Raw genomic sequence first — 19,161 nt, forward strand, 5'->3', positions numbered from 1 at the left:
TAATCAACATATTTTACATCACTGCAATGCTTAGTGCAAGTCAGTCACAACCAAAACATGTCACTGGAGTGTAGTCTAAAACAGAAAACTGTATGTATATTAAACTGCTTTCCACTTAAAGACTTTGATGTGGACAAATTTGAACTGAGTCCCCAGTTAGCTCTTGGGACATGTCATTTTGCAACTTTGCAGCCTGTTAAACTCACAGGATTAGAAACAAACACAGAGAAATCATGTGGAAAGTATGATAGAACATCAAGTGTAAATATAAACAATCTCAAGTCTCCCAAATGCACAGGAGATATGAACTTACTAACCATCTGAGTTAATCAAATGTTAAATTTAAGGAGCAGAACAGAAGTGAATACATTTTTCACCTTCGTTTAACTTAATGGGTTACACAACTTTAATGAGACATCCATGTGAATAGATAATAAAACCACGTGATGTTGTGTAGTAATATACCAATACCTATAAAATGCTGCAGCCTGTTGTGAACTGAAATACATTTTAAAAGACTAACACATAAAAAATGTAGATATAGTTTAAAGTCACTACCCATGAGTTGAAAAATTCTTACCAGGGGCCTATAAAAATGGACAAGCTATCCCATTCTCCTTTTCAGTAGTTTTCTTCTATGCACTTCAGCCCTATTCAAATAAATATTGGATATTGGAGTCAACCTCAAGAGTCATTGCTTGGTCTCTATTTTATACAACAAGCTCCTTTCAATGGGAACTTTTTCAATGCAAGGATTGGAAGACACATTCCATTTTGTATACATTTACATATGTCACTGTGTTATTATTCTTTCTCATTAAAGCTTATCTATGTAAGCAATGAAAGATAAAAGCATTTATTTCCATTGTTAAGTATGTACTGAAAAAACCTGCTCATTACATGTAACACCACCTTGCACACAACTTAAGGAATATTACCTATGTGCGATACCACTTGTTTGTCTCACAAGTCTGCATTTACAAATAATGAAAGACTAAATGTCTTGCCCAAGGCTGGGCAGAACTACAGACAGTCAAAATTATTTTTCAGCAGTTATTGTCATTATTGCAATTCATCTTCCTGCAGGGCTCCACAGTGGAAGGTTTGTTTAACTCACCATAAAACAGTTGTATTACACTGTTCTTCTGTTATGCACTAAAACTTCTGTTTTGCCTTTCATTACTTCAAATGAGTAGATCTCAAAGTCCTGGTAACTTTTTATTCAATTCGAAAGATACTGCAAATAATTTTTTTTTTACCATTCAAAGCAGTGGAAAAAAAATTGACCTGTACTAGCTTGACTTTTGTACCCCTATGTTTAAATCCTGTGTGTTTGGGATGCTTGGACCAAGACATTTCTGGTTTATATTGCTACACCTCAGCCTGCTTTATCTAGAACCAGAAACTGTAATAAAATCAGTCCTAGTTCACAGTGTGGGCTTATCAATGGGCACAGATCATCCTTCAGCCTGAATTGAGTTCACTCATTTCTTCAGTCCACTGTTGACACCGTGTCCTGGAATTATTCTCTCCTGAGGACTTCTGGACCATCTCTTCTCTCATTTTTAAGTGTAAAGGCAGTTATGAAGACTGTGAATTGGAGGCTAGTATCCCTCCTTCTGTAACTGTTCCAAACAGCTGTTGTATAATGTCCCTTCTGTGATGATGTTTGATTTCATAGTGAAATCTACTATTTAGAAATATTCAGGGGTAATTATTAAAAATTAAATCTCTACAGGCATGACTCTACAGCAGCTTTTGAGTTTTCAACATTTGTTTATTTTTTCACTGGAATGAAAAAAGCAAATTCCCGGGCAAACCTCTTGTGCTGTAGGAACTTCTATGCTTGTAACTACTGGTCAAAATACTGTACCAAAAAGAACATCCTGATTAAAACTTGAAGGAAATGAATAAATTTCACCAAAAATATCTACCCCTGAGGAAAATAAATTTTGTCAAGAAAATTCTGAACAGCCTTACTCAGAATAGTCCACTTAATGTAGAAATGTACTCCTCTCAATTTGCTGCTTTGTTTTTCCTAGTTAAACTATTGTTCTAAAGTGATGGCATTTATCTTGGCACATCCCACAAAACATTATTTATTAATGCAATCAACAGGTATTTCTGCATCTCCGAGAGCTGCTATCTGTTCAGAATGAATATTTTTCCCCTTCCTTATGGATTTGCCCAGCTGAAACACACACACAATTTTGTAGTTCTAAACTGAGGAGTCTAAAACTTACAGAGCTTTCAAAACAAAAGCAGGATTTTAATGGAAACAGTTTTTGCAATCTTCTTGCTTGTACTGATAATGGATCAATACCACATTCAATACATGATTTCATTTCTTCTGCAGACAAATTATACTTGTCAGTTTTAGTAAGTGAAGAAAAAAGTGAAAGCTCATGATTCAAGCAATGCAATTCAAAAATAACTTCTTGAGTTAAATCTTATACTGAATTGATATTTGCGCCAATAAGGGAAGATTTAAATTGAAAAGTGAAGGGTTGACAAAGTGTCTTTAAATTGACTAATTCTCTTTTAGCGTCAGATCAATGAAATGTGTATTAAGGACGCATGCTTATTGTGCAAAAGAAGCCCTACATCAACTGTGCATGGACGTCATGCATGAGAAGTCAAAGGCACTGGGTCTTAGAAAAAGAAATGAATCTCATAAATATTGCATAATTGCAAGTGTGCTATAATCTATTCTGAAGTTAAAAGGTGTCACAAACAAAATCACTATGTTCACCATCACACTGAGTTTTTTTGCTTCTTATTCTAAACACTACGTCACATTTCTAACTGCGTTTTCAGCAATTTATTTCCTTTGTCTCTGCTACCAAATTCATTCAATGTCAGCATTGTTATGCTACAGTAAACACTGTGAACTTAAATTATCGCATTTATTCACACTTATATTCCCTAGAAATTGCTGAAGTAGTACATTTAAAAACATAAATGTCTTTTTTCAACAGTTTGGGCTTTTTGTTCTTGTTATAAATTGTGAGAAGAAAACACAGTGTTCCTTATTTAGCTAACTCATGAAGAATGAAATCTACACAAATTATTCATTGCATATTCCTTCATAGAAAGCTCTATGTAACAAGACAGATGGTGTTTCCCCTGATTCAGAAGGTCTAATAAATATTATTTGTATCATATTAGCATGACACAAGCAGGTGGACTGAATCTGCCATAGAGAAAATACAGAGGTGCCTGGTATTTTCTACTCATGTGCAAATATCCTTTCCCCAGTGAAGTTCCTGTGCATTTGAGTAAGAAATAAATGTTCTTTAATGTGAATAACACATGTCTAATCACAGAATGAGGGAGACGGATATTGTAGAGACATCTGTCCAACAGTAACTTTCAGTTTTAGTCAAGAAGAGTATTTAGAAACTGTGTGTCATGAAAGAAACAAAAAAACAAGTGTTGTGTAAGAAAACAATGTTAACAGTGGTAGCTGTAGGTACTTTCCTGAAAATGAAAATAAAATTGCTCTGAGTAGTATTGTCATGTTTTCTGTTTTGATCGAAGTAGACGTAGCACATATTAATTAGCCAACTGGGAAATCTTAAAATTTAAGCTTAGAAGAGAAAAGAAACTCTTTATCATGGTGGATTTCAGTAGTTCAAAATGTTTTATGATGAAGTATCACCCTCTAAAATGTCTTCTGAATGCAAAAGCCACTGATTACCCATGTTTAGAATGGTTTTCTAGGCTGCTTACTGCTGAGCTAAAGACCTAGACAGATCGGCAGAGCTAAAACACGGAGAAGATTTGGCAAACTAGTTTTAAAACAGGGGTGTTTTGGGGGGGAAATATTTCAGTTTTTACAGATTCCCATGGGAGACTCTTCTGTTGGAAGTTGTCCAGCAAGCTGTACTCCAAGCTTCCTTTTGGATGGGAAATGCTCACTTGTGTTTCCAATGCTGTCACTCAAAGATCAGTGTCAGTAATCTGAAAGCAGGAAAATGATACATTTTTCTTTTCCTTAAATGAAGATGTCTCTATTGAATTAAGCAACATCATATCCACACAGAAATATTTTTAGCTCTTCAGAGTCCTCTGTTCCAGCTTGTGCTGTTACTGTGTTGCTGTCCCATGAGAAGGATTAGGACATCTTCTGGGATAAGCATGCTTTATTTTGGGAAGTAACGACTCTGGAAAACCCTCTGAGAGCTAGGTTATGAAGAATAGTCACATCTGCTAACCAGCAGCACAGCAGCAAGGGTGAGGTTTCCCGTGAAGGCTGCACTTACGCAAACGCACGGGCTGCTAGAAGAGGCTCGAGGAGCCTGTGCCCCCATCTGCACAGCCCCGCCGCTTCCTTTGCGCTGCCTGGGCTGTGCTTGTCTGCTCAGTAAGGTCATGCACTAAGTAGGCACAAAAGCAATCACAATGGTTTTTGCTGCTTTAGTGACCTGAAAAGCTCACCAGAGGATCAGCCAAGCAGCAGAACTCAGGGAAGAAAGGAGGAGGAACCATCCCTTCCGGCAGAAGCCAGCTATTAGGTTGGTTCAGACATCTTGAAAAGTAGAATCAGCTTAAGTCAACACAAGCTGATTCCGTTTTCAAAGAAATGTTTCAGCCCTCATTTCTACCACTGGCTGCCTGCCAATATTTATCTATTCTTCTGCCTAAGCATGGATCTACAGAACCACACAGCAGATTTTCTGGGAAACATACACTTTAAGCCAATTATGGACTTTAGAATAAATTATTTGATTTTACCAGGATTATTTTGCTAAAAAAATTCAGAACATAGCTGCAGAAACATTTGTGCCAACAAAAATGAGATGATGTTGGGGGAAATGTTCAGGAAGATCTTCTTTGGTAGCAAATCTAATCTATGCTGTGGTAGTCTAAACTGCAGTTCAAGCATAAAGCTAAAAGGGCTAATGCAGCCATAGACCATTTAAACAAGGTATTCTTAGATACGAGGAGGTCTATGTGCGTAATGTTGCAATATTTTGTCCAATTCAATTTGAGAAAGAAGTTGCAGTAACAGTGAGGGCAAAGAAAGAAGTTCTGCGAATCATTAAACAATGAGGAAGCATGATGACTCTTATGTGACCAAGTGAGGTCAATCTCTATATTTTAGTAAAAAGAAGATAAGAGATGACTTGATTGTAGTCTGTATACATCACACATAAATGCAGATTTGACTTTTCTTAACTTTTGAGTGTTTGACTTTTAATCTCAATAGTCTTTTAAAGCACAAACTTTCATGTGTGCATACAGGGTATTCTAATTTTTTTTTATATTAATTTTTTTCAACTGGATCACTAGGTTCCAAATCTGTATGTAGAATATTTCCTTATTCATGTAGTTAAAAAGTTGTATCTGTGATTGGATTTACAAGCAAGATCATTGTATATTATCAACAAAAAGAAACTTAAACTGTTTTAACCTCTTCAGGAATAAATAGAGGTCTAACTTGTTAAATGGAATCATGATATGAGAAGCAAGTAAAAAACTTTCCTGTCACATATTTTTCTTACATTTAAATAAAGATGTTAGAGAGGTAAAGCGCACACCAAAAATAATAATTTTAACAATAATTTTAATAATAATATTATTTTAAATATTTTAGGAATCTTTTGAGTGTTTTTGTTTGAGGAGGATGACTATCAAAGATGCTTCTTTGTTAGCTTTCATCACTTCATATCCTAACTGATATACAAACCTGTTTTTTGTAACATGCCAAACTGTATCTCCACATCTTTTAACAATAGAAGGGAATATTTTTGCCCAATCAACTCCAAGTAATTGCCATAGTAAAATATATGTTTTCTTCATCCTTGCATTGTCAGTAAAGATTCCTCACATATGCTTTATGATTTACAACAATTTAATAACACCCATGTCTTTCAGATTTTCTATAACAGAAAACAAAATACAGAATGCTAAAACAAGATGGATTTCTAGGCTGTAGAAAAAATTCCAGATTATTCAGTTGCGTCTGGATTTGGAAAGTAAAGTCTAATTCTTCTCTTCTACACTTCTAATGTCTGTTGTTGAACAAAAGATTAAGTACAAGTTAATGAAAATGAACATTTCATTAGTAACAAACAGAACATGAGATATTATTTTCAGCATCATATTTAGAAATATAATTGTAAGTATTCCTAAAATCCAATAAAGACAAGTTTGCAATAACCTAAGGTTACCTATACATATATTACGGTTTTATTTATTTTGCAGGTTTATTTTCTACAGAATATTAAGAGGAGAATTGCACTATATTGTCCTTTTAAAATGAAGTATTGCTGGGAAAGAGAATGAATATATCAATAACTGAAAGTACTGAATTGAAAAACTTTCTTTAAGTGCAGGTGGAAGAAATAAAACTGAAATGAGATCATAAATTGGTGTAATAGTCGAAGTGGAGAAAGAGCAAAAGAAATTCATACACCAAAATATAGCAGGAGACAAGTGACACCAGGTTGGTTGTTTATGTCTTTCATTGCTTTTAAAAACTAGAGCAAGGACTCTGAAAACATTTTTCTTTGTGGACTTAAAATGCAGTTTAATTTAATGAACACCTCTTTATTAAAAAACATTTTCTAATCAGAGTAACTAATCCAAAATTAGAAACTGTTGTTTCCTTGAGGGTCTTAACTGATAAAAGTTGTGGAAGCTATGATTCATCAGCATACTAAGGGCTAATATGGATGGTAAGAGGGCTGTGTTCTGCATTCCCACCTAATAATACCATCCGAGAGAAGGAGGCAAGAGGGAAGAAATATGAAGCTGCCTGAAAGTTCAGAATTTTCTTGTTTCTTTGTAATGTTGCCCAAAGACTAATGCACAGGCCATCAGTTAGTCAAATCTTTCTTACCCCCTTTGAGAAAAGCCTTCAAAACGAATCTACTGGGTATAGCAGAAAAGTTGAAAAAATACATGTGTTAAGCTGTACTACTTTTGAAGAAAATGGCTATCACATCTAAGGACTTATAACACTTAGAATAGGATTGGATCAAGCAGTTTAAAGCTTCTTTCCTGCCCATGACAAACAAATGCAGTAGCAATTCTCCTGTGTCATGGGCACCACATTGGTTTGGATAATATCTATTACTAACTGTTTAGTATGGGATACACTGTATAGACCAGACCCTGGTTATTATATGTGATATCCTTCCTTTTCTTAACAGAGGCATGGGGCAGGGAAAGAAAAGCAACAGCAGCCACATGAATCATCAGCAAGCCTGAGGGAAAAATCAAAAAGGAAGCGAAACAGACACTTTCCTTCAGATCTTCCTTTCCTTGGGTTATGCTCTTTCCTTGTCCTTAAAAAATCCTTTACTCTGCTTTATGCTTCTCCAAAATGCACTGTTTCAAGAAGTAATGCATTTGCCTGTACATGTAATAACAAAAACTTGGTTTAGCTCTACCAAAAACCTGTCAGGGTCTCCAGTTCATAGACATTCTTAAAACACTCTTAGAGTACAGGGCAGAATTAACCTTTTCCCAAAGTACAATTGCAGGCAGAAGATTCTTTTAAAACATCTCCAGAAGTGGTGATAGCAACTCCATTTCATGTAATAGCCTAAGCTAGAGCACTCACTCAGGAATTGATTTATATGGTTTTAATTCCCTTTGCTTCCTGAGGAAATTCAAACTTGTACCATCCAGCAGCCCACAAAATGTTCTGATCATGGGGTTACCTTGAGGTTAAAGCACTCACTTTGAGAACTCAAGAGACAGAAAACAAGATTCATGAGTTGCAGTTCCTGTTAGGAGGACTATTCCTGTATTATACTTTCAGCAGTCACGGGTGAAACCTGTATACTAAAATTAAACTAAACATTCAGTGGTTCACATAAAGGTGATTAAATATTCATTAGGCAGAAGACAGATGGAGAGAACTTCTGCAAGACTAAGTATGACTGTCACCTGCTGTGAGGCCACATTTGTAAGGAGAAAAACCTAACTTCTTTCTGTTCCCAGGCTGAGTGTCCTAGTACATAGTCTCTTTTTTTGGATGTTGATTCTTCAGAACAGTAGTACTGTGTAATGAAGAAAACCAGCAGGAAATATTTTCTGAAATAAAATCTCTGTCAGGCAGCAACAGGTATGGGCTGCTTTGCAAAAAAGGAAGGTGAGCCAGGAGCTGAGGGATGAGGTAGGCAGGCCAGGCACAGTGGATCTGCAGCAAAGTCCAGGAAAGGACCAAGCTGAAGGACTGGAGCTTGAATGCAGTTATGCTGTGCCTCGCCTTGTATTTGACTGATCCTAACTTTACCGTGTGGGCTTGACTTTTTGTCTTGACCTCAGGCATGATTCATCGCTACAGACTCATCTGGCTATCCCTGGTCGGCACCTGACCCTGGTCGCCATCATCACCACTGGCCCTGCTCTGCTTTCCTTGTTGGACGGGGGGGATGGTGTCCTGCCAGCCCTGCACTCTCCTTGCACCTTCCGACTCGCTGCTTTCCTCAGTGGAGCAGCCGCCTCCTGCTGCTCCCCCGCAGTAAGCTCGGGGACCGGACAGCATCATGTAATCCTTGTGTGTAATGCTGACTAAACTCCCAGGAAACGATAATAACACTAAAATAATTTCAAAATGGATTTTGCTCATACGATCACATATTTTAAATATTGAACTGAGCACACCTTATTTGATACACACAGAAACTCTTTCTTGGTTTCTTCTCATGGGTGCAGTGGAACCAGTCCAGCTCGCAGTGGAACACTAAACGAACAGAACTTAATGTGACTGATAGCTGTGCTGTTGGATGCTTGTGTCCTTGGTATGTCTGGAAAAAACTTGTTCAGAGAAGGCTTAATCATGTTGGCTTATCTTCTATAACAAGAGAGTTGAAAATAAAAATTAGGTTTTGATTAATAGAGTGACTTAAGCCATGTGTAGACATGAAGAGATACCTTTAAAAGTAAATTCAATTTTTAATGTATGTGACGTCTTTAATTCATAAAGCAAGTAAAACCTGCCTTTTTTTTTTCCTGTAGAAATTGGAAAAATGTAAAACCAACCCTACTATAAATTAAAGTGGAAAGAACAATTATATAGCTAATTAAAATAATGTCCCTCATTTATCAACACAGCATTTTTGTCCATGGCTGTTACTATGCTAGGCATACATTCATGTAGTCATCAGTGAGTGTGAGAACACAGGTTCAGAACTACCCTAAGGTCAGTCACAGAAAAGAAATGGAGAATAATAGCTGAGAAAGGGACCAAGCTTATTTCAGACTGTCTTGGCAAAGTGTCCCTTGCCCTACCTGACACCCAGGTTTTTCTCATGTATCTAGGAGTAAGATACATGTCATACCTAAAAATGAACATGTTTATAAATGGAATCAGAGACTTCTGAGTGCTAAGATACAAGAATGATAGTCAAGAATGAACATAAAATGAGGACAGGGCCTGGCAGACATCTTTGCCCTAAATTAAGGGATGACTAAACCCACCAGATTAGATGATCAATATAGAAAAGGCAAGAGTTATCAGTAAGTAGTCTGATAAGAGGGCTAAAGTTGAGTACTTGAAAAATTCCCCTCCATAGACAGACGTATTTTTAATGATCCTTTAAATTCAAAATTTTGCTAAGTATTCCTCATTTTCTTTTTGTAAATATGATAGTAATATATTAGTAACTAAAAATAGAAAATACAACAGGAGGAAACTGAGTGAAAAACAAGTTTCATAATCTTCAAAGAACTGTAATATGCAGTACTGTGAATTGCACATTATCTCTACAATAAAGTGATGTTTTGTGATGCTCCTTCTTCTTGATTAAAGGTCAAGCTTTCTGACGCTTTAGTGAACATGACAGTTCAGAATGATCATTAAGTTCTACTGATAGCACTTCTAAAAGCATTCCCATAGAAATGCACTGCAGCAGCAGCATGAGAACTGAGACTGTGCCCCTCTGAGATGTGAATCAATGAACCTCTCTACTGTTTTCTTATTAGCCATAATGACTACAGAAGTCAAAGTTCCCTTAACTTCAGTAGAGCCCATTGAAAAATCCTGAGGGGAAAATACAGTGAAATCCTGTCATATGAAAATTTTGCTCATTCATATTAATCCACACAGACATTCACACACATGCACAAGTGCTGCTCCTACTTAAATCAATAAGATCTGGGTGAATAAAAGAGGCTAGATAAGAGGATAGAACTTGAATTTAGTCTCATCTCAGCTGGAGTCTTTATAAGCTTTATGAAGACTGCCTATAGGATACAAACAGCAATTAAAAATCAAAAGGAGTTGCAGGCACTATGCTTTGTTATTCTGAAAACCTCTTAAACTTTTATAGATTTTATAGTTTGTATGATCATGCTCCTGTATTTGTGCTACAGGAGCCATGGCTGAGATTTTGGTGTGAGACAGTCATTAATGACTAGTTTCTAGTAATTTGGGTATCATAATCAGCCATTTTTTCTTCATTATTATCTGCCAAATGTTCTCTATATTTTATCTCCTTGCTTTATTCTATAATGCCTATAAATTATGGGGGAAAAAACCCCCACAGATAAACATCAAGACACAATACTTTCATTTGAAATATTTAAAAAATATTCCCTGCTTAGATAAGTACAGGCTAAATGCATCTGGAAAATAATAATAAAAAGATAATTGGTTCAATAATGTGGGGAATTTGAAGATGCAACAAAAATTATTTGGTAAAGAAATCACTAAATAGAATATAATTTATTTCTGGAGAGTAGAAATCAGGACTAAGAAAGATAATAATAAGCCTAATTTCCTCAATTTTTAAAGCTTCCAAAAATATGCGGTTTATTGCTGTGACAATGTTAAAATGGAAATATTCAATACAGCTTAATTTTTGTTATGGTTGCAGTATGTTCACTTGTACTGAGGAAAAGCACACTACTTTAGTTAGTATTTAGGTACAGATGGAAGAAATGACCAACTGAAATATTGAACTCTGATAATTTCATTAGCATGCAATTCTCATGGGTGTCTGACCAGACGAGCCTTTACTCATCTGAGTTGTACTTGGATATATGGGGTGAGGTGGTGGTAGCCTATCCCTCAGTGTTTTGCACTATCAGAAGTAGACTTACTGATGCAGTATGAGTTCTCATAATCTTCCCAAGGAGTTATAAAACCTCTCCCTTTAGTAAACTAATTTCTCTAGGAGGACTTTTGAGTAAAGAATATTCATATTAACCAGGGCTACATTGTTGACCCTCCATGCCAACAGGCCACAGTCAAAGATTTTATCTTTGTTTTTCATGTAATGAATGCAGTGGGTCTAAAGTTGACTTGCTTGTTATAGTTAAGATTGGAAAGAAAATCGTATACATCCTCTCCTACACCTCACAGTGCTCCTGTAGTGTTTTGGTCTTCACTCATTTTAATGGTCTATTCCATGATAACACTATTTCTTTCATTGCCATGAGTTGAAACAAACCTAAATGACTGTGCTTTGAGATTAGGTTAATTTGATGCATGAAATATTCATGGTTCTGATCTACTTAATATCAGAGTCAAGAATGAGAGCTTCAGCAGCAGCAGGTGCTCAACCACCATTGACTTCTCTCAAGTTCTCCACCTTACAGCTGCAGGTTTCTTCTTCCTCTTTAGGGTTGATTACTGATATTATTCTAATGAAGGTAATGCTCCAGGAATAGTGCTCATCTATGCCATGAATATAGTTTTCTACACATGAAGACAGCATTTTTTCTCAAACTGATAACAAACATAAACCAGTCTTCTAAAATTAACATTCTGATTAGATGAGAATCAAGGCAGGAGTGGGCATTTCAGTCATGTTTGTTAGTTTTTAAAGTCTTCAAATTCAGATGCTTGAACAAGGTGCAGAACAGCCACAGTGTAGTCCTAATGTTACTCACTGTATGTAGATTTCCTTCCCTGCATGGCTGGCACAGCCCCAGAGGAAGAAATGTCCAGATAACTGCCAGTGCTTGTCATAGCTTTGCTGTACACCATCGTTGTATTCTAGCAACTGGGTTCCTCTGGTATGGGGCTGCTGTGTGTTTGGATAACAGGTAATATTGATGACAATGCAACTAGTCCCCATTATTTGATCTTTTGCTTATTTGTATGGAAATCTCCTATTGAAATTACTCTTTTACCATAAATACTTAAGTAAACAAAGGCAGTTTCTATCTCATACAACTACCAGTGTGAAGATTGCCTATCACTGTAAAGTGGGCCTATTGCTAATGTATGTAAAAATCAGCACCAAACCCAAAGGTGGCAGGTTGGAGAGTCAGCTTGGTTTTGTTAAGTGCTCTGAGAGACAGTGATGAAGATGCTAAATAAATGGAACAGTCTTTATTAACTCATTAATTTCTTTAATAACATGGCAGCTGTCTGTGATGTGGAAAGTACCATTTAGAAATAAATATTCGCTTTCCTATGTTTCTGTTTTTAACTCTTTCCTTATGGTCATTGCAGAGCAATTATAGAAGTATTACTTCAAAAATTAAGTTACTGTCTTAAATATGTCCCTTGACTTTTCATTTGCCCCACCACAAATGATTTTTTTTTTTTTTGTAACATGAGAAAAGGGAAGTTTATTTGTTAAGTTTTTTCCTTTGCAACATACTAAGAAAGCCATGATGAAGAGATATTTTGGAACTGTCCCTCATTCTTGGAACAATTACTTTGAGACACAGTGGAACAAGGAAGGTTCCCTTTCCTGCTTCACCCAAGCTCAGAGCTGGTAATTCATCTGCCTTTTCTATGAATGATATCATGTGTCCAGGAAAGTCTGGAGCCAACATACTAACAAGGTCGAACATAGCAAGTGCTATCATTCTTTCTGCTTCTGATACGAATTTTTAGGTATGTAAAAAAAAAAAAATTACTATTGAACAGTAGCAAGTATTATAACTTATAACAGTTATAAAAGTCTTCAGTAATGCCATGTGCCTGTTAGAGTCCACGTAGTAAAGTAAACTGAACTGGTGCTGGTACAGTTAACAATAGATCCATGGCTGGCTTCATGGTAAATCTTATTGCTGAAAGCCCATTATAAGCAGTCTTAGCGGAGATGTCAGACTGAAGGTACAACAGCTACCTCCTTTGCATTCATAAGGACAGTGAAAGTACCTTGCAAAACATTTCTTAATATTGGTAATTTGTTTTAAAAAAATTTGATTATAGCACAGAGGGAAAGACTTGTCTTCAGTTCAGACAATGAAAGGCATTTATACAAGGTCAAAGACCAACTCAGTTGTAAGAATAAAACAGAAAGAAGAAAATAATGTGGATTAAAAAAAAGAAAAGACAGATTTAAGAGATATTGTAATTAATAAAAAAATCCAAAACAAAACTAGAAAGAATATTTTTCAGTAGTAGAAAAAATCAGATACTTTATAAAAGATAACCAGCCAGTTAATAGATGGCTGTACATAACTGATTTCACCTGAAGTCAATACACAAACCTTTTTCTACCAAATACAATACATGTTCCAGTATCCAATAAACACAATACTATGAGACAGTTTTTTGAAAAAGGTTGTTCAAAAACATACAGAAGCAAAATAACTAAGAGATTTCTACAAAATAAATTCCAAAGCACTAGACAAAATCAAAGTTGCAACTTAAAATTTGCTTGTTATATGTTCATGACGCTCTGCTCTGCCAAAATGGTGGCAGTCGGATTGCACCTGATGGCAGATATGTAGATGCTTACGTTTCCTGAAAGCAACTTAGATGCCTGCTTAAGTAAATAGATGGTTCTTTATTTCTCAGACTTGCCATTTAACAGAAATAACACCTCTTTATGACTGTGCAGTTCATTTAGTAGGTAAAATAATAACATATGAAAGTGTTTCTCTTGAATCTAGTCTTTGACACAAAGTTAGGCATCCATAATGTAGACTGTAGTGAAATGCAAATTATTTAAAATTACCTTATGCTCTGGTTGTTATGGAAACTACATAAAAGTGTACTATCCTTCAATACAACATAAAATACAAATCCTCTGCTAGTAACTTTTTAAAAGTTGTGATTGTTATTAAAAAAGCACTGAGGAACATAACTCAAGAACTCACTTGTATGTGAGTTTTTTTAATGTAAACAATTTCCACATTAATAACAGTGTCACAAAATTAGAAATAATTATTCAACATGTTCAAAGATGTTACAAGTATATTTACTATTTCATATTAGAACAAGCTGTGTATGGTTTCTCTATCTATGGTCTAAAACTTGCATCTTATACCTATAAACTTCATATACAATTCATAGGGAACCTGAGACACTCTTAATTAAAATTCACTGTAGTCAACATGCTGAGCTGTGGAAAGTCTAAGCCAATCTATTGGAAACAGCAAAGATACAGTATGACTAAAACTGTTTCTCTGTCATGGATGGAACTCAAATGATTCTAAATCACCTCTTTGGATAGGAGAAGTTAGACCAGCTAGCCACTTCTCTCAGTATGCTGTGATGCTGCTCTCCGTCTTTTTTTGAATAACATGGTAACCAAAAATTTGTCAAATAAATGAAGGATGCTAGACCTCTGACTGTCCTTCTGAGAAATGTGCACTTTACGGTGAGATGTAGGGTAGACTGAACCTTCCTTTAAACTTTGTCACCGTAAAATGGAGAACTCTGCATTCCTGACATTCAGAGGGTGTGAGCAGGAATAGGGATCATTCCCCGGCTTTCCTGGAGCAAGGAGTCCCTCAATCTAGTTCTGTTCTCAGGACTGCTTGCACATTAAAGATAGAACATGTTTGATAAAGTAAATACATGTGAATTTATTAATATATAAAGTCATAATCTTTGTGTGCATAGCAGCCTGGAGCACACAGCAAACTTAAACGGGGCCACTAGAAATAGGTGTGACAAGGTTACAAGAGAAGCTGTCCTTCACAGCAATGTCAGTCTGAGCACATTCAATAACATGCTCAATTGCCTTTCTTTATTGATGAAAACTTAGGTGGCTGCATATCTTTAAACACATAAAGCATTTGTGTTTTTTGACAGACACCCCTAGGTACATCTGCTGCTGAAATGTTGTTTTTCTTTTGGAAAATGGAAGAATAAAGCTGAAACAGCAAATCATGGTTTATATACATTTAAAGCTATTTGGACGTCTACTCTGTTTCTAGTACCACGGATGAGCAAAGGTTAAGGCATGCAGATATTTCCTAATTCTGTACTTCCAGAATTTGTTTTGAATGTACTGAAAGGATGGTCAGCAGACTGCAGATTGCCCTATACATGTTTGGCAGTGAGTTCATTCTCCATTTCCCACCTTTATTTCAGGTAAAATATCCACTATCAGTTTTGAGTATGAGACCAGTGTGACAGTGACATACAATATCAACAATAAAAAAAAATGACAAATCATCACTTACACTATGCAGTTCTTGTTACCTTAGAAGTTAGGCTTGGAGTCTCCAAAGTTATCTGTTTAAACTGGCATATATGATGTAGTAGTATCAGAAAAGTAACCAGTCTTTCTACAACAGAACTCTTCTTTAATGGACCTTTTAAAGCTGGGACTTGACATTTTAATGTAAATAGGAATGGCAAGTTTTACTGATGATTGACTAGCCCTGTAACCCTACTTCTCTTATAAACATGAACCATTTGACAGAAGTCAAATACACGTTCTTTTTCTCTTACCTGAGAAATTCATGCTGAGCTGCTGGCAAATGTGATAGCTTGACTCTCATAAGTTATGATGTAGTATAGATGACCCAGAGTGAAATAAGAACATTACAGTATATTTTAATGTGTTCTTGTTTGACTTATAATTAATCTAATTTTGCAAGTTCATATGTGACATATATTTGGACCAGACTTGAATGAATGAAATGAAAATTCCTCATCATCTTCTAGATTGGAAAAGACACGTATAATTGTAATTTAGCAAGATTACTAAAGAATCCATATGAGACTACAGGATGAAAATAATGAAGACCAAATGATTTATCATCATATTGTCTAGTTTAACTAACCTCATAGTTCAAGAAACAGTGGGATTGGAGTCATCCACATTAAGAAAGATTGCAATCTTAAAGATTCTTAAGAAGAAATACATATTTTTTATCAATAACTTTATATTGTCTACCTGAATAGACTCCACAAGAAATTATCAATGAGCAGAAGAGACATATCTCTTATGGGAAGTTAGTTATTGTGAGCTAGAAATAAATACAGACAGCCTAATATGGAAAAAAAAAAAGGCTCAAGAATGAGTGAGAGTGAGAAGAATTTTTGCATAAGATCCTTAATAAACAATATAGTGCACCCTCAGATCATCATGAACATCAGAACTTAACTCCCATTTAAAGAAGTTAATTATCATTTTAATCATCACATGTGAGAGCCTTGAAAGGCTGCAAAAGGATTCTCTGGGAACATATAGCACACAGTCAGTTTATTATGTAGGTATGAAATGCTGCAGATATAGATACAGTAGGTAACTTGATGAAACAAGTTCAGCCTCTTCCTTTGCTTTGGCTTTGGAGGAGGAGAGAGTTTATCTAGGGCCAAGGAAAGGTGCTAAAGCATGTTAGATTAACACTACAGTCATGTCTGTGCAATAGCAAAGAAGATTCTCCTGACCTAAAGCAGTTTCAGCCTTCATTTCTGTTAAATGCAGCTCTGTAATCATACCCTAAAATGAGCATGCTGGGTTAATCCACTTTACAAATATTTGTAATCTGGTCACATGAGTATGTTAAAGAAAAGGAAGAATGGTCTTCTGAAACTTCACAAGGCACTGATCAGACTTCAGTACCACCAGTGTAGTTTCATTTCCATCAGCATGGGGATAAAAAAAAAGATCAGAAAATAAAGCCAACTTTATTTTACCTACTTCAGGATGATCACAGTTGTGGCTAGGCAGGTGTCTGCATAGACCTTTGCAACCTGTGGGATGCCAGTCAAAAGATATATTGAGAGGGACAGCAAGGTAATTTTGCTTTGAAGTTTGGAAAGGTGGATTTTAAATGGCTTATGTGGACAGGATTTATAAACAGAAAGTTCTATACTGCTATTGGACTATTCATGAAAATAAAATGGTGTGTTTATTGTATGACTAATGTTAGTAGAGTATTAACAGTGAACATCACGTAACAGAAAACTTTCAGACTCTTTTTCCATTTGCAAGAAAAAAGAGCCAATAACAGTGAGAAATTAATGTTCTGATAGTGGTTCTAAATATTTTCCTTAGTTTTTCTGGCACATTCTGGTCAATAATTGTAGATTATGGGGAAAGGTAAATGCTGTTAAGGATGTTTTGTGACAAACACTGGTGTTTACATTAATAATTTAAAATTATTAACTCAAGTAATTAATTTCTTTTTTATAAATTGCATTTTCACTTTCTTATACTCTACTACATCTATTGTGTCTGCACACACATACAAAAACACAGGGCAAGAGGAACAGAACAGGAAATTGGACAGAATTTTCTGCTATTGATCTGAAATATGTTTTGTGATAAAGCTATGGCATTTTAAAGAAAAATATGATTTTCTTATAAGCGCATATCTGTTGGTTTGTTCTTTGTTTTTTACAGAATATATTTACTTTTAACGAAGTTATTACATTTTTTCATAGCATGTTGGAACTTTGTTTGCGTGGTGGCTTAAAACCATTATGATTTTTATACCTGTTATTGACTGGCTGAAAATAGATCTGCAATATATTGCTCATAGTATAATAGTATATGAATGAAGGGTAGATTTGCCAGCAGGGAAAACATGTTCAGTATCAGGCCACTTCAAGTTTGAATAACTTTGACTTTTTAATCATTGAACTCATAAGGCAAAAATATGTAAGCAGTATCAGTAATTTTAGTAGAATTACCCCAGAGATGAGTGAGACCCACGAATTTTAAACGGCATGAGTCTTCAGTGAAGAAGTGTAATGGTTCTAAAAGGACAAAATCCTTGTCAGGCACCCTTCAAAATCCTTCTCAGGCACCAGCTCTGTGCAGAAAAAAAAGAAAGTAACACTATTCTCCATGGCATATCACTAGGGCTTAGATGTAGCAACCATGGTGAAGACAATTCTGCTTGGCAGAGTTAAGTTGGATCTAGAAGACACACAGTGGAACGGGTCATTAAAAATGCTCAGATACTGAGTACTCAACATACTCCTTCTTAGTCCTGAACTGGGGGCTAAGGCTAAGGGTGCTTATAAAGTGAAATATGTTAATGTAACTTACATTCAAAACTCAGCTCAGGAGAAAAACAGTTGACCTAAACAGGACTAAAAGGTTAAGGAGGGTGGATGAATTAATTTTCCCATTGCTGTCCCATCAGTTGCTCTTTTCTTTCCAGAAAGACACCCTCTTCTACGCCAGATACTGAGCTATAAACACTTTCCTAGAAGTAAGAAAAGCAGCCTGCTCCTGAGAACAGGGAATAGGCTGGTGGGTAGCACACTTTGGATGTGTCATCACACAGACACATAGTAGAAAGCCTTCATATCAATTTGCTGTTTCCCACCTCTCTGGATTATTAGTCTGCCTTTTTAACAGCCCAGTTAATACTTAATTATTTACGTAGTCTATCAGGACCAATTGCCAAAAAAATACTTCGGAGTGTCAGTAACTGAAGCATTTAGGATTTTAATCCAAAATGTAGGAAACTGAGGTTCAGGTCCCTGTAAGCTGTATGTAAATTTGGAATGGAGGGGATATGGATCTTATAGTCCATTGAGTTGGTACTCAAATAATGCCTCAGAGATACAGAGGGAAGATGTCTCTTTTGTGACCATGAGTTCAAGTGTCCAAGTTTCAGCTTGATCTGAATTATAAACTGTAAAATAACTTGTAAAATAAAAGAATTTAGGTAACTTCATACTTGTCATAAAAGGTTAATGTATCCCTTGAGCCCTTAAAGGCTTACAAAGGATGTAGACAAGGATGTTGGTAGATCCTAAAAAGGAATTATAGCTGCTAAGCAGTAGGTGACTAAGCATAAAGATGACTGAAGTTCTTGAGCTATGACGACAGGATAGTTGATTCAACTGATACGAGGATATGTTTAAATCCTCACCCCATGTGATATATATCCAATATGATATATAGCTGTTACAGCCCATAGTCCTGAAGCTAAACAGATAGTCTGCCTGTAGTTGTTCTAGACAAGAGTCAGCTAAAACGCCCCTATCTGTTGCACTGCCCAGAATAAGACTGCAAGATCATCATTATACATATT

Source organism: Haliaeetus albicilla, chromosome 3 (genome assembly GCF_947461875.1).
Source record: "Haliaeetus albicilla chromosome 3, bHalAlb1.1, whole genome shotgun sequence".
In the NCBI taxonomy this organism is placed as follows: Eukaryota; Metazoa; Chordata; class Aves; order Accipitriformes; family Accipitridae; genus Haliaeetus; species Haliaeetus albicilla.